At 49.4% G+C, this 16,592-nt stretch overlaps 1 protein-coding gene and 1 long non-coding RNA gene across 14 annotated transcripts in view; one reads left to right on the plus strand and one right to left on the minus strand.

The window, feature by feature from the left end:
* The window catches only part of TMEM150C (transmembrane protein 150C), a 29,522-nt gene extending 17,014 nt beyond the window's left edge, over positions 1–12,508 (minus strand). For 2 of the 13 annotated variants that reach the window (XM_080639064.1, XM_080639054.1), the window contains exons 1-2: positions 11,842–12,286; positions 9,383–9,541 (exon numbers count right to left, since the gene is read on the minus strand). The gene's annotated coding sequence lies outside the window, so the exon portion shown is untranslated. The other 11 variants (XM_080639059.1, XM_080639062.1, XM_080639063.1 and 8 more) reach the window with 11 other exon arrangements.
* On the plus strand, positions 6,675–13,416 carry LOC308232857. The gene is made up of 3 exons (XR_013958882.1): positions 6,675–8,805; positions 9,410–9,568; positions 13,357–13,416. It is a non-coding gene; the product is annotated as an uncharacterized lncRNA (long non-coding RNA).
* The last annotated feature ends 3,176 nt before the right edge of the window (positions 13,417–16,592 follow it).

Genomic DNA, 16,592 nt, shown 5'->3' on the forward strand with positions numbered 1-16,592 from the left:
GTGACTTGGTAAGAAGACCATGAGACCAACAGCATGGCCTACTCAGAGATACCCCTCCAGCACCACTGGGTCCCGAGGTCAGCATCACCCCTCTCCACTCTACTGTCATTCAAAGAGTGCCCTTGGTATGCTGCTTCCTGCTCCTCCACATTGTACTTACAGGCCACTTAGGAAACAGTGTTGAGCTGCTGTGTTACAGCCAAAGATGTCAACTGTAAAATCTTCTGGGTTGAGTCTGCCCTCTCACATTTGGCATTGTACAAACCAGGCACATCCTGCTCTAGGCTCCTGGATGTTATAAAAGAAACATTAATTTGCCATAAAAAGATTATTTTGTTATAAAATAAAATAATTTGCCACTTTAGGACCAAAGGGATGTTTTGCAAGCTTTGACAGTGATGCAGTCGGACCCATGCAACCACATTGGCCCATGCCGACTTCCATGAGGTCCCACTCATACCACGAGCAGGGCTTGGGCAGTCATGGCCCTCAGCCTGCAATAGGCAAAGAAGGCAGAGGCAGGAGACAGGTAAGGCACAATTACATACCCAGTTCAGACAGAAGGAGCTGGGTCGGTCAGTGGGCAGTGAAACCAGCCAGAAACAGACACAGCTTAAAGCGAGACTTACAGTGAGCTGAGGAGCATTTGCAGGTGCTGTGTGTTTGTCTCAAGGACTCCATTCTGTCGGGAGTGCCCACTGCAAGATTCAGCCCTCAACGACTTCAGGAGCTACAAGAGACGAGTGGCACCAGACCCTAGCAAATACTCACAGTGCAAGTGTGTTGCACAGCCCTTGTTCCCAGGCAGATGCTTTACTCCCTCTCCAAGAGTAGAGGTACTCAAGACTGGGGACACTTTCGCCAGAGCTTTCCTGAGATGCAAGGGAAGCCTCTAGCAGAGTCTCAATGAAGACTCAACCTCACAATCCCACACCATCATCACAAAGGTATGTTTTTTCCTTGCATGATTAGTCAGCCCTTTAGTCTGAGATGCTTGTGAGAATGGCACTTAGCCCAAAGTCTCAGCTGAACCCCAAAGTGAAGAGTTGCTAGAAAATAATGAGGGTTATTTATTTTGTTATAAACCAAAAGACAGCAAAGCTCTCCCTGCTTCAGCTGTACCGTGAGGAAAGAGTCTCTTGAAACCATCTTCTTGCCCTGCAAGTAGTACACAAATGCAGGCGGACGTTGTGGCAAAGCCAACAAAATCTGAGGCACCGTGCAGACAGGCTGTCCAGTAATCATCCTCCACCTTAACCACCCCAATCTAATAACTGCTGCCTGAACCAGCAGCAAGCAGAACGGGTGTTTCCTCCTCCCATAAGGTACAGTGATGCCGACAGCGTATTAACAGATTGATAGGGTCTGCGGAGGTGTTTTATTTCCAAAAACATGAATGCCTTCAAGCATTTCTAATGTGCATGAGCAAGCAAAACAAACACACACATTACAACGGAAGGGGGTAGGAAGCCTGCTGAAAGGTTTGTCCCATTATCAGGAAAACAATGTAAGCGTAGGGAGTGGCGAAGAACACACCACAGGGAAGTGAAACCTGGTGAAGAAAGAGACAGGTATGTCATGCTGACTTACAGACAGCTTTGAAGGTAACAAAAGACAGACTAAGCCCAGAAGAGCAGACTGCACAGAGCAGTTATTCCTGGTTATATTGTCTCCTTCTCCTGCAGTTTTTGGATGAGAGTGCATGCCCTAGAACGCCAGAACAGTTCCAGGTTTCACTCCCTTTGCTACCTTGCCTTGTTTCTTCCCCAGCAAACACAAAACATACACTCAAGCTACAGAGCTTCCCATGCCATGTAAGCAGGGCTTTTCCCATCTGTTCATCTCATCTTTCCTGCCTCTTCTACCCCTCTTTTATCCACTACTTGGAAACACAAGCTCCTTTCTTCATCGCACTTTGCAGCTCTACACTTTTGAAGAGACGCGCACTGTCCCCAGAGCAGCATTTCCTTCAGCTACACGAGTGAGCACCACTGGTATTTACACCAGCAGAAGTGTAAATACCAAGCAGTCTGCACTTATCAGTCATGGGGAAAACCCAAGGCCAGTGAGCTTTAAGAAACCACGGCACAGCACACCAAGCTTTGTCAGGACAATTTGCCCTCACCAGCCTCTTCAGCCAGTACTCACATGGCAAACTGAGGTCTCCTTTCCTTAGTATTAATCACCAAAGCCCAGCATAGATGGTGTCAAGGCTGTAAACTACCATGTCAGTCTTCTGGCTCCGCTTAGACCTGTAGAAGTCATTTGCCCTGAGACAAGTTACAAGGTAAGCAACCATACACAGGCATTTCTGTGGTGTTCCTCACTGCCATGCCAGCATTCCTCATTTGCAGGAATTAGTTAAACTTATTTACCGGTATTCCAGGCTGCTGCAACCATAAATTGCCATTTGCAGGGTGCCCAGGTGAGTTACAGGAGAAAGGTGCCACACAGCATTTCACTTCATGCAAACCTGTTGCAAACACAATGGACAGAGGGGACCAGAGAACAGCTTCCACCCATTAAACAGGGGGCAAGTCTGCAAGCCTGCTCTGACCAGAATCTCCATCAAATCCAGAGCACTTAAGACTTCTGCTGTCTTTTGAAATGTTTTCAGAGACAGACTTTTCCGTGCTGCAAGAGACAGCATTAAACCACTTCTAAGAATATTCATCTGGGCCAAGACCACACTGGGGAGACTGTCCCTGACATCAAGTCCAATGTTACCCAAGGCTTGCCAAGTCCACCACTAACCACTAAAGGCCTTGTCTAGACACTTTACAAACACTTCCAGGGACACTGACACCACCACTACCCTGGGCAGCCTGTTCCAATGCCTGACCACCCTTTTGGTGAAGAAATTGTTCCTAGCATCCAGCCTAAATCTCCGCTGGTGCAGCTTGAGGCTGTTACTTCTTGTCCTGTCACTTGTTACGTGGGAGGAGAGACCAACCCCATCTCACTACATCCTCCTTTCAGGTAGCTGTAGATGGTGATCAGGTGCTCCCTGAGCCTTCTCCAGATTAAAGCCCCCAGTTCCCTCAGCCATTCCTCATCAGACTTGTGCTCCAGATCCCTCACCAGCTTCAATAATACTTCTCTGGACCCACTCCAGCACCTCAATGTCTCTCCTGCAGTGAGAGGCCCAGAACTGAACACAGGATTCGAGGTGCAGCGTCACCAGTGCTGAGCACAGGGCAATGATCACTACACTGCTCCGCTCCTCCTGACCACACTGCTTCTGATACAGGCCAGGATGCTGTTGGCCTTCTTGGCTGCCTGGCATAAGCTGGCTCATGTTCAGCTCTGTCTATCAGCACCTCCAGGCCTTTGGGCAGTTTTCCAGCCACTCTTCCCCAAGCCTGCAGAGTTTCATGGGCTTGTTGTGGCCCAAGTGCAATATCTGGTAACAGCCTTGTGGTAACAAAAATGTTTCTTCTTGCTCAGGCAGCCACCACTACTAATCCCAGCAGTTCCACACGGGGAGCAGGAAATAAGACTGGGAGGGCAGAATTTCCTTCCCCAACTACCTGGATCTGCCCCACTCTGGAAATCAAAACGAGGAATCCAGGTGCTCCCCCCACCATTGCAGCAGACTGGCAGCAGACAGTCCCTTCCCAGTGCTCCTCATGGGAGAGGCAGTCAGACCTCTCCTACTGGCACCAGGGAGCACTTCTGCCTCCTGTCCCAGCAGACCTGCCAAACATACCCTGCTCCACACAGGAGCACAGCTCAGCAACTGCTCGGTGCTGGGGAGGAGGCCTCTGCTTGACTGTGGAGCAGGCAAGGTGGAGGGTGGGCTTCCCTCTGGTCCTGCACACAGAAGCAGCCCTCCCTGAGGGAGGCAGGGCTGCATGCCTGCCAAAGGCAAACACTTCTCGACTAAGCAAACAGCACTCTCACAGAAGATGCTGCTCTAGTAGGCATTTCTCCCTTGCAGGCATGACCATCCAGAGGCAACCTCAACATTAAAAATCTGCATTAAACCTCATGCAAGGTAATATGTAGCTACTTTAAAAGTTCCTTTAACAGCTTTTGAAGCTTCATCAGTCTTCTATACCTCTCCTCCCTCCTCCCATTCACTGTAACCTTCTCCCTCCAATTGTTCCCAATGTGCTTTGCTTCCCTTTCACCCCTGTCATCCTGCCTTCATCCCTGCACTTCAGGTGCAACCTCTGCCACCTGTGGGGACACAAGGCCAGGGGCCCAGGCACTTAGAGACCTTTACAGGTCTTCTTGAGACAGCAAAAAATACCATTATTCCCATTTTAGAAAACAGGAGTAGTGAGTTGCTTGCCATGAGGTCACACAGGCAATTGGTGGCAACAGAGGAGCATCCACTGAACCCTGGTCCAAGCCCTCTACTGCAACAGCAACCACCTTACCTGCCAGCCACCTCCCCACCCTCACAGTTTATACTTCTCATATTCTTGCCAAGGACCATCTCTCCCATTTCCCACAGACCCTCCTCTGTTTCTTTGCTCCCACTTATCCTCACAATCTCCGGCTGCCCAGAAACAGCTGGGGGAGGAGAGGAAACCATGCTCAAGAGATTTCTTCCAGGAAAAAGCAATTGGAAATGCTGGTGTTCATATAGTCACACATCCCTAGTCTGCATCTGAAAAGCAAAAACTGCAGCAGAGAATCTTAGGCAGGAAAATGAGACAACAGCACTGACTTCCACCACCCGGGCTCAGAAAATGCCAACAGCTGGGCACAAGGAAAATAATTTGACTTTGAACAGGGAAAACAGGAGCCAGACGTCTGCCAAGCAAATGTACCTGTTCTTTACCCTGTTACACAAAGGCAGAAAGCCAGCAGGAAAAAGTCCCCTTCTTTTAGGCAGTTTTATCCATTTGAGCAAGACATAACAGGCAGTCAGTGTGCTAGGATATACCTTTCACACCCTTCCCCCCTTCCATATTGAGTTGCTATTCATAATTAACCGTGTAAGTGTACTGTTGGTTGGCGTAAGGACTGTGTGAATATTGATTAAACAGTCCTTAAGGTCACTTTCCTGAAAAGCTTTGTTAAAACAAATAATAAATAAATAAAAAGCAGAAGGGAGGGTTAGCTCAGTATTTCTCCAACCTTCACAACCTGAGGGCTTCGAATCAAAGGTCTGGCACAAGCACACCAGAGAAAAAGCTGACTGAGCTCACAAGTGACCCCATCAGCACCCTGGGACATTAGCACCCAGCATCGGCTTTTCCCTTTCTATCACTCAGAGGCAGGATCGCACGCTTCCTTCCCTAACAGACAGCAGTAGAGACGAACAGCCTTGCTTGAAACCTCTTCCCTCCTGCATCCCAGGCATCCCGACAGGATTTGGAGAAGGCAGGACCTGCCCACTCCACAGCCTGAACCCAGGAAATTTTCTGTACAGACCCATGCGAAGAGGCGCTGGCAGATGGCCCCACCGAGCTCTATCACCATCACCTTCCTCAACCCCGGAAGGATGCCACGGGCGCTCCAGGGGAAGAGGGACGCCGAAACCATAACCTAGGAGCTCTCTCCCACAGCAGGCTCCTTCAGGCCCGGGGTTAAGCGGCTCTAGCCGTGTTACCCACCCTGCGCCTACACCAGCAAGCTTCAGGGCCGACAGCCACCACCGGGACTCCAGCTACTGACGGGCGCTGCGGCACCTGCCGCCGGCCCCTCAGGGAGGTAAGCGCTCGCCACCCGCAGCCCGCCTGTTCCTTCTCACCCAGACACACCACGGCCAACGGGGGGGAGAGCGACAGGCAGGCCCAGGAGGGGCCGAGCTCCCAACTGCTGCTGCCGGACGGCTCCTACCTGCGGGCGGCTCCTCCGGTGGCGGCTTCAGCTCCGGCGGCAGCGAGCAGGCGGGGAGATTGGGGAGGGGGCTCGGTAAAGGCCCGCCCCGCCCCGGATGGGCGGGGACTGCAGCCGGAGCCGCGGCCCTGGGGAGCTAACGGGGAGGGGTGGAGGTAAGTCTTGCCGCGCTCTGAGCGCGGGGTTTGGGGCACCTCAGAACATCCCTCGGGCGTAGAGGCATAGAATCATAGCATCAGTGAGGTTGGAAAGGACCTTTGAGCTCATCAAGTCCAGCCTTTACCCCAGCACTGCCAAGCCCACCGCTAAACCATGTCAGTAAAGGCCCCATCTACACAGTTTGTGAACACTTCCAGGGACGGTGATTCCACAGCTTCCCTGGGCAGACTGTTCCAATGCCTTACCACCCTTTTGGTGAAGAAATTGTTCCTGCTGTAGAGTCTAAACGTCTCCTGGCACAGCTTGAGGCTGTTATCTCTTGTCCTGTCACTTGTGACTTGGGCAAGAGGCTGACTCCACCTCACTACAACCTACTTTCAAGTAGTTGTAGAGAGCGATAAGCCCCTCCCCCAGCCCCCCCTCCCCCCGCCTACTCTTTTCCAGACTGAACCCCCCTGCTTCCCTCAGCCGTTCCTCAAAGGACTTGTGCTCCAGACCCTCCACCATCTTTGTTGCCCTTCTCTGGACCCGCTCCAGCACCTCAATGTCTCTCTTGTAGTGAGGGCCCAGAACTGAACACAGCATTCGAGGTGCAGCCTCACAGCTGATCATCCCCAGCTCAGTACAGGGGATGATCGCTGCCCTGGCCCTGCTGGCCAGGCTATTGCTGATACAGGCCAGGATGCTGCTGCCCTTCTTGGCTGCCTGGGCACAAGCTGCTCATGTTCAGTTCTGTCATTCAGCACCCCCAGGTCCTTTTCCTTTGGGCAGCTTTCCAGCCACTATTCCCCAAGCCTGTATCCTTGCGTGGGGCTGTTGTGCCCCAATTGCAGCACCCAGCCCTTTGCCCTGCTGAACCTCATAGCACTGACCACAGCCCATCAATCCAGGCTGTTCAGATCCCTCTTCAGAGCCTCCCTGTCCTGCAGCAGTTTTGTGCCAGTGTTATCACTTACAAACCAACACAAGCAGCCACCTGCCTAAATCCATTCCAAATCCCAGAATCGAGCTGTTGTACATCATCAGTTTATTGGTATTTTATATACAGTCTTTCTAGCAGTCAAGTGACACTCCTTCATCCTGCACCTTTGGCCTTCATGCTCTGAAGAGATTTCATGGCTTTGACCCCTGGGGATTACAAACCCCTCAAACCGCAGCTTCTCAGAGCAAGTGCAGAACCAGCAGGTCCACTTGAGCCCTTACTGAAGTGGTGCATCTCTGCAGTGGTGGCACTGCCAAGGCAGAGGACAACCTCTCTCGCAGGAAGGCAGCTGCTGTGTATACTTTTCAGTTTTTAAAGGCTGAGGGAGCTATTTTTAGAGCAGAAATAACATTCTTCCTGCTCTGGTATTTCAAATCTTGTGTTATCCTGAACTAATAAATGGCTCCCTGCATCCTTTGCTTTTTGCAACCCCACATAATCTGGAGATCTTGGCCATGTTTTCCCTATGCATGCACCTGATGCTGCCCCACGGCACCGCCATACTAAGGTGCTGCAGGCCATGACAAGTGACCGCTGGGCATGGCTTTCCTTGGGCAAGGAGATACTATTGCTCCCACACCACTAAGGCCCCAAAATCAGGTGCCTGGAAAAAAGCATGCTTGCAGTATGCGTTAAGCACACCCCTGACTGCAAGGCTTGCTGTGATAGCAAAAGTCAAGCAATCTCACTTTAAAAGTAACAGAGCAGAGGTCTTTGAGATGAGTAATCTGTCTTTCAGCAGCCAAGGCTGAAGAAAACCTCCTGTCAAACAGGCAAGTAGTGACAGCGCTCAGCCCCAGTGATTTTGGCCAGAAAGGAAAACCCAGCGACTAATCAGAAACTGCCTTAGTCACTTCACCTCCGCCGTCAGCCAAAGCTGGAAGGAAAACAATGCAGCATATGGTATTTTAAAGCACTTTCATTTTTTATAAACTCGGAGTGTCTGAGACATTTTGTTCACAGCTCTTTTTTGAGCAGATGGTGTCCCTTCCAGTGCTGGAAAATGTATGATGCTGACAGGCCCACCAAAGACCTCTCACAAATTAAAGAAACCACAGCTTAAAGGAAGGGCACAGCCTGGGGACAGCAAGAATGAGCTACAGCCCACCCAGTGCAGGACACAACAGAGGTGCAGGGAGGCACCAGCCATCAAGGGATGGTGTTACGTGGGCCCATGGGGATAACTCTTACAATCCCTTCTTCACAGGACACCACGGGAGGAGCAAGCCCCTTCCCATGAGCCCTGTCCTGCAGGATCCCACTGCCAAGGGGTGCACAGGTGCAAAGGTAGTGAAGTAGGGCCTATGGACGTTCTGCTTTTGACCTGTGGAAAGAGTCTTTCCTTTTCCACATCTCCGCCGACTCCACCTTGGCAAAGATGAGTAGGCACGAGTACATTCCTCATCTCATTTGGGATTACACCTGGCTTGCCTTTCTGGAGGCTAACACTGATGTCCCCCCTGCTCAGCCCATGACACAATTGGAATGATGCTGGTGCATGGACATGGCAACAATTCTGGGACGCTCTGAGCAGTGCATGACTTCTGCCCCAGTCCTCACTGGGTTTTCCTGCTGGGCCACTCAGGCCCACTGGGGATCTGCCTGGCAATTGGACTGGCCCAGAAAGGGGACCTGCTCCAAAGCAAGCAAACGTTCAAATTGATGGCTGTGTTTTCCTGTCTTTAATTAATATTTCCTCCCCCCAGTGCCTTACAGTATGCGCATTTTCTCTATCCAAATTTCACCATATCAATGCTCTTCACAAGGACTGAACTGTGTGCCATCTCTGCAACCGCTTTCTTCTAGCAACAGAGAAGTGGGAAGGCTGAGCCCCCATGTCCTGACAGCAAGTAGCAGGATCAAGCCTTGTAAGTATATAATTTTCCTTGTAGACGTCACGCGCAGCTCAGGCAGAGACAAAGCAACCTCATTCCACTCTAACTGCAGTCCTCTCCAGGATGATGTTACCACTGAAGACTGGCTACAGTTTTACTGGGCTGGGGTTTTTTTTGAGGGCAAAAAGTACACAGAGGCTAGAAAAATGGAAAAGGGAAGTGCTTTGAGTTTGCTTTCATTCCTGAGAACTGTAAGTCTTGTGAAAATAGATTTACCACCTGGTTTTCCTGTTTTGCAAGAAGCATTGCCCACCCAGGAGAGTGAGTGGCAGGGGAATGGGGCAGCAGCAGCCATCAGAGTTGATCTCTACCCTGATGCATGGGTTAAATACAGTGCCTAAAAAACTGTTTCTCAGTTAGTGTTAACCCTGATCTCATTAGCCAGATCATGTCTCATCAAAGCAATCTGTTCCTTTAGCCAGCTTTTTAAATATTGTGATAGGCTTCATTTCTCCAAATGTTGCTTTGCTGAACGGATGCCATCGGAGCATGTGTGTCTTGGCATTGGCATTAACAGGTGTGCTTTGGAATGTGCTGGAAAGGCACTTACCTGCAAAATGCTCTCTCTCTCATTAAGAGATACCTCCAGCTCCCAGCCTTCCAAGATGAAGTACTTCCTGTTCCCGTCTTGCCCACATGAACCCAGCTGAGAAAAATTCACCTGGATTTGGGACTGGAGCAGCAAATTGAAGTGACCCACCCCATCTTGCTGCAAGAAAGTGACACCATTTACATGGTAAGAGGGAAATTGAGGAAATAGATACAAAAATTCAATTTTTTTTTTCCCCATAAAAAGAGAAGTAAAAAACCATGATGGCAAATACATGAGATAAACAGGACTTGTCCATGTTATGGTAAGGGTCCTAACTCTGCTGAAGTTGGTCCAGAAATGGGCAACGGAACTGGTGAATGGCCTGGAGCACAAGTCTGATGAGGAGCAGCTTAGGGAACGGGAAGGTTTAGTCTGGAGACATGAAGGCTAAGGGGCAACCTTATCACTCTCTGCAACTGCCTGAAAGGAGGATGGAGCCAGCAGGTGGCTGGTCTCTTCTATCCAGTAACAAGTGACAGAACAAGAGGAAACTGCCTCAAGCTGCACTGGGAAGGTTTAGACTGGATATTAGGAACAATTTCTTCACCAAAAGGGTGGTCAGGCATTGGAACAGGCTGCCCAGGGAAGTGGTGGAGTCACCACCCCTGGAAGTGTTCACAAACTGTGTAGGTGAGAAGAAACCTTGAAGTGCTGGTGTATGCAGATGAGAACTGCAGTCTGGCATGTGCAAGGGGTGATTTAAACAGCAAAAGCCTCCAAGCCATCTGCTGGGCAGCTCTGCCCATGCAGGAGCCCTCCAGCTCCTCCACAGACTCAGTGCTTTGCTAGGTTTCAGGAGTTTGGGGTTTTTCCAGTCTCCTGCTGCCTACTGAGGCTGACATTGCTAGGTGCGCACCCCTGGGTGCCAGAGGTTTCAGCTCCCAGGCTGGGCACCGCTAAGCCAGAGCCATTTGTGGGAGCTGGGGCACATGGTCATGTGTTAGCAAATATCTCCTTTCACACTGGGCTCTGCTTTCGGTTCTTGTTTTCATTCTTCTTCTTTAAAAGATCTTAAGGGAAATTGTACCTTGATTCCCAAAAGGTGGTCAAAAGGAGCCACATAACTCCCTGTGAGACCCTTTCCATATAAAGGTACAGCTACAAAGAAGTCCAGGAGCAAAAATACCAAGTTAGACCAAGTCCAGCCTGGCCATGCCTTTGGGGCCACAGTCTGGTAGCTGATACACCCTCAACCACTAAAATTTCCCCCCTACTGAGAGCCCTTCCAGCTGCAAATACCCCAAGTGTCAGCTGACCAAAGCCCATATCTCTGTCAACACGTTTCCAGCCTGGCATGGACTCCCGTGCTCGCATGGACATGATTCCTTTCACAAGACTTCTTGTTTTCTTCCTGGGATCCTCCCACCCCAACTCCTCAATGTGATACTGAAAGTCATTTCCCATCTGCAGGGCTTATTCCCAGAAAGCCATGTTCTGGCTACTGATTTCTGGGTGTGAAAATTTATCTGTGCCAGCTAGAGGACAGCCGTTGCCTTACACTTGCAAGCCCCAGAGGGAGATAAGGTTGCAGACACCACCCCGGGTTACAAGGGAACAGCAGTCAGAATCTGAGCCCCGATGCCTCAAGCAGCCTCTCCTGCATCCCTGCACCCCTCCAAGCAATTCCCCACTTCAGTGCCAGCACCCTCCCTCTCACCACAGCCCCTTTTCCAAGGTGTAACTCTAGCACCAGCAGGTTTTGCTCCAGGGGATTACCTGAACATAGCCCAGCCTGCATACCCACCTGCAGCAGAGCTGGGGTTATAGATGGAGCCTGAAAGCTCCTCCATAATCAGCTATCACAACCTCAGCCTCACACCCACACCCTGCAGGCTGTGTTTGCGCACAGCCCTGATGAGGTTTTGTCAATGTTTGCACAGCCAAGTACACGCTGTAAGCTGCAGCTGAAATCCTTCTTTAGTGAATGTGCATAGCGTTTTCTTGAGCCACCCCACCATAGAAAGCTGTGGAAGGAGCACCTGGCTCCTGAGCCAGCGCTGCACTTCCCAAGGGCTCCACACCAGTTCTGGGATAAAAGGTAAAAAAGATCAAGTCCCTGCTGTGTGCCAAAACTGGGAGCCTGGAAACACTGCAACACTGCACGTGACGACATACAAAAACCTCTTGTTCTCAGTCCTACATGGAGTTGTTTCAGATAGTTTAACATACCAAAACCAGAGTTAGATACAACGAAAGACTAAGCACTGTCAGACCATCAGGTCATAGAAAAGTTTGCCAGTTTCTGTATCCTTGGCTTAGCCTAGCCTACAGCCAGCCACCCATGCTTTTGCACTGCTCAGAAAGTAGGGTCCTTCTGGGGACCTTGACTACCAGAAGAACAGGAGTGGTGCCAAAGCCCCCAGAAACGAGTGCAGCTCATGCCTTGATACCCACCTTACTGAGGTTTCATGACTTACCCTTGTCCCTGCATGCAGCTGCAGATGGATCCCCCTCTTCCTACCTCCCAGAGATCGTACATCTTCTTGAGGAAGGGGAGTTGACACTAGAGAACATGGCCAAAATTACTTCCAAAACAAACAGAAAGTTCAAAACAACACTCTCCCCCCCCCAAAAAAAAAAAAATCATAACTACTAAGCAAGAAAGGAAATGCATAAAAATATTCCTTGTTTTACCAAAATTCAAGGCATTCTCTTTAAAATAAAAAATCTAATTTTCCTGAAAAAGCTAACTGATATTTTTGATCAACTCCACCACATGGAGAAGTTCATCTACAGAAACAGGAATTCTGGTAGCACAAGCTCCAAGATAAGACATCTGATGGAGGAGCTTTCCCTTTTCTGAATGATGTTTACTTGCTTTCAGGTTTTCAAACCCGTGACTAACTTGCTAATTAGTTCAAAATCTCAGCTCCCTAAATCCCACTGGAGCTGCTCTTGCTGCTGCAGTCTTATACTGGCAGGGTTAGGGAGGGAAAAACCTACCTTGTTGACATTTCAGGTAGTCAGAGAGGTTCAAAACAGCATTATCCTGTGTTCAGCAGTAGCAGTAGTAGTTTTCTCCTTCTTAGTAGCTGGTGCAGAGCTGTGTTTTTGACTTTCAGCCTGGGAACAGCGCTGATAACGCTAATGTTTTTAGTTGTTGACAGGTAATGTTTACTCTGAACAAGGACTTTCTGAGTCTCATGCTCTGCCAGGGAGAAGGGGAAGCTGGGAGGAAGCAGAGATGGGACACCTGACCCGAACTAGCCAAAGAAGTATTCTATACCACAGCATGTCTTGCTCAGTGTATAAACTGGGGTCAGTTACACAGAAGGGTTAGATTGCTGCTCGGGTCAGGCTGGGTATCAGTCAGTGGGTGGTGAGTGGTTGTATTCTCTTCCCTTGTTATTTCCCTTATCATTATTATTATTGGTGGTAGCAGTAGTGGTTTGTGTTATACCTTAGTTGCTGGACTGTTCTTATCTCAACCTGTGGGAGTTACATTCTTCTTCATCTGGGAGCAGGGGGAGGAAGGTGGAGGGAGTGAGCGAGCAGCTGCGTGGTTCTTAGTTACCGCCTGCGCTTAAACCACGACAGTTCCTTGTGGTGCCCAACGTGGGGCATGAAGGGTTGAGATAATGACAGATCTGACCAGAGTGTGTCTAATAGTATTTATGATAAGCATTCAGTGTTTTGGATTAATAGTCACTCGTCACAATGCTGATTTATTGGCTCTCAAAGTTGTTGCTCTTGATCTCACAGTTTCAGCATGTCGTACCTTACTCACAGCCGGTATTTGCTGTTATAGTGTTTATCGGCTGGGGGGCTTGGGCTAAGGTTCTTGTTTCATTGTACTTTATGGTAATGACTTGTAATACAATAGAATCATGAAACTGATCTGGCTTGCGTTCCCAGTGTGGTCATCACCTCTATACTTTGGGAGGTATATACGGAAGTGTTTAGAAATTGCACATCTTTTTTTTCCTCCTCAGGTGATCCACCTATGAAGGAGGCATTCCCTTATGTTCCCAGCTCCCCCACCAGACTATAGCATCATTTGAGAATTCTGAAGGTTTTGAATGGCCTTTGGATACCCTTGAGGCCTGCCTGCTGATTGTGATGAGGATCACCATGCTGGTACACATACAGAGTGTGTTTTACCCACAACGATTTCATCTGATCTCGAAAGTTAAGCAGATACGGGTTTGGGCCTTGTCTAGGGTTAGATGACGATATAGGAGGACCAAGAGACTTTCCCCAAGGCTGAACAGCTATGAGTGGCAGGGTATGTGGGATAGTATGGGCAAATATCTGGTCCACTGAGCCCCTCCAGTGCTTTGGATCTTCACCACTGAACAAGTGCAATATTCAGAAAAAATTAGTAAAACATGTAAATGAGGTGTGTTGTCATCCTGGTCATACCAGAGAGGGACAAACCATGGCAACGTGCTGGAGCTTGGCCTACACCTACAGAGCCCTGTTCAACACTATCCAGCACCTTTAAAAGGAAAAAAATGTCTCTAGATCTGATGGCAAAGCAACAGACAACACAGCTACTCCAGCTCCAAGCACAGCAGCTACACCAGCCCCAGTGACAAGTACAGCAGCTATTCAGACTACAACAGACAACACAGCTAATCCAATACCAAGCAGAGCAACTACACCAACCCCAGTGACAAGTACAGCAGCTACCCAAACCCCGACAGCAACAGACAGTGCAGTTGCTGGTGCTACTCAAACCCCAAGCACAGTGGCTGCACCAACCCCGACAACAGGTACTGCAGCCACTCCAACCACAGTGATAGTACTGAAGCTAAACCAGAGGACCAATTTGTACCAATATCAGTTGCCCCTGTACACAAGGGAAAAGCAAACGAGGCACAAAGAGCAACCCATACAGTGAAGAAAGATGAAGAACCAATGTACTTACTACACAGGACAGCATCTGAACAAGAGTTATTATTACATGAATCAGAGGAAGAGGAAGAAGAAGAGATGACTTCTTGACCTCGGACTTCAACTGAGCTACAGAATATGTGAAAAGATTTTACCCATCAACCAGGGGAGCACATCATCACCTGGTTGCTCCGATTCTGGGACAATGGGGCCAAGGGTCACAAACTAGAAGGTAGGGAAGCCAAGCAGCTGGGATCACTTGCTAGGGAAGGGGGAATTGACAAAGCAATTGCAAAACAGAAACAGCCCCTCAGCCTTTGGAGGCGGCTCTTGGCAGCTGTGAAAGAACGGTTTCCATACAAGGACAATGTTATGAGTCGTTCGGCCAAGTGGACCACGATAGAGAAAGGCATCCAGACTCTGAGGGAGTCAGCCATTGTAGAGATGATCTATCGCAGACTGGATGCTGGGAATCCACCCGTAGATCCAGATGAAGTCAAATGTACATGACCCATGTGGCAGAAATTTACATGGAGTGCACCATCATCGTAAGCCCATTCATTGGCAGCAATAACCTGGAATGACATAATACCACCAACAGTGGATGAAATGACTTGTCAGCTCCAAGAGTTCAAAGACAACCTCACTCCTTCCACCATTTCAGCTGTGGAAAAACTGTCTCAGGAGTTCAAACAATTGAGAGACGATCTATCCAATCTATCCAGCTCCCCATGTGTACCAACCCACTTCTCAGCTATTAACAAAAGGTGTCCTACTGATCAAGAGAGAAGATATAGGATGGATACGCCATGGGCCACCCTATGGTTTTACCTGCGGGATCACAGAGAAGACATGAGGAAGTGGGATGGAAAAACTACTTCAGCTTTGGAGGAATGGGTGCGTGAATTGAAAATAGGAACAAGGGTCAAGGCTGATCATCCCATGAGAGCTGCGGCTTCAGTCTCCGGTGAGCAGGTTCCCAGATGGAGTGGAAGAGCTGATTTTACTCCAGCTCCTGTGATAACGAAGAATAATCCCTTTCAATACGACTTAAGTGCCCAAAATTGTGATGACTACTAGAGGGGCCCTGCCTCCAGCCAGGTGGAGGTAGGGGACAATCGGATTTACTGGACTTTGTGGATCAGTTGGCCTGGCACATCAGTCCCACAGAAGTATAAAGCTCTCGTAGATACCGGTGCACAGTGTACCCTGATGCCGTCAAGCTGTCAAGGGGTGGAACCCATCTATATTTCTGGAGTGACAGGAGGATCCCAAGAGTTGACTGTACTGGAGGCTGAGATCAGCCTGACTGGGAGGAAATGGCAAAAGCACCCCATTGTGACTGGTCCAGAGGCTCCATGCATCCTCGGCATAGACTACCTCTGGAGAGGGTACTTCAAAGACCAAAAGGGTACCGATGGGCTTTTGATATTGCTGCTTTGGAGACTGAGGAAATTGAGCAGCTGTCCACCTTGCCTGGTCTCTCAGAGGATCCTTCTGTTGTGGGGTTGCTGAAGGTCGAAGAACAACAAGTGCCAATCACAACCACAGCAGTGCACCGGCAGCAATATCGCACCAACCGAGACTCCCTGACTCCCATCCATAAGCTGATCCGTAGACTGGAGAGTCAGGGAGTGATCAGCAGGACTCGCTCACCCTTTAATAGCCTCATATGGCCAGTGCGAAAGTCTAACGGAGAGTGGAGACCACCAGTAGACTATCGTGGCCTGAATGAAGTCACACCACCATTGAGTGCTGCTGTACCGGACATGCTAGAACTTCAGTATGAACTGGAGTCAAAGGCAGCCAAGTGGTATGCCACAACTGATATTGCCAATGCATTCTTCTCAATTCCTTTGGCAGCAGAATGCAGGCCACAGTTCCTTTTACCTGAAGGGGCGTCCAGTACACTTGGAACTGACTGCCCCAGGGGTGGAAACACAGCCCTACCATCTGCCATGGACTGATCCAGAATGCACTGGAACAGGGGCAAGCTCCAGAACACCTGCAATACATTGATGACATTATTGTGTGAGGCGATACAGCGGAAGAAGTCTTTGAGAAAGGGAGGAAAATAATCCAAACCCTGCTGAAAGCTGGTTTTGCCATAAAATGGAGTAAGGTCAAGGGACCTGCACAGGAGATTCCATTTTTTCGGAATCAAATGGCAAGACAGATGTCGCCAGATCCCTACAGATGTGATCAACAAGATAACAGCAATGTCTCCACCAACTAATAAGAAAGAAGCACAAGCTTTCTTGGGTGCTGTGGGGTTCTGGAGAATGCACATCCCAAATTACGGTTCGATTGTAAGCCCTCTCTATCACGTGAC

This window comes from Psittacula echo, assembly GCF_963264785.1.
Source record: "Psittacula echo genome assembly, chromosome: 1".
Classification (NCBI taxonomy): domain Eukaryota; kingdom Metazoa; phylum Chordata; class Aves; order Psittaciformes; family Psittacidae; genus Psittacula; species Psittacula echo.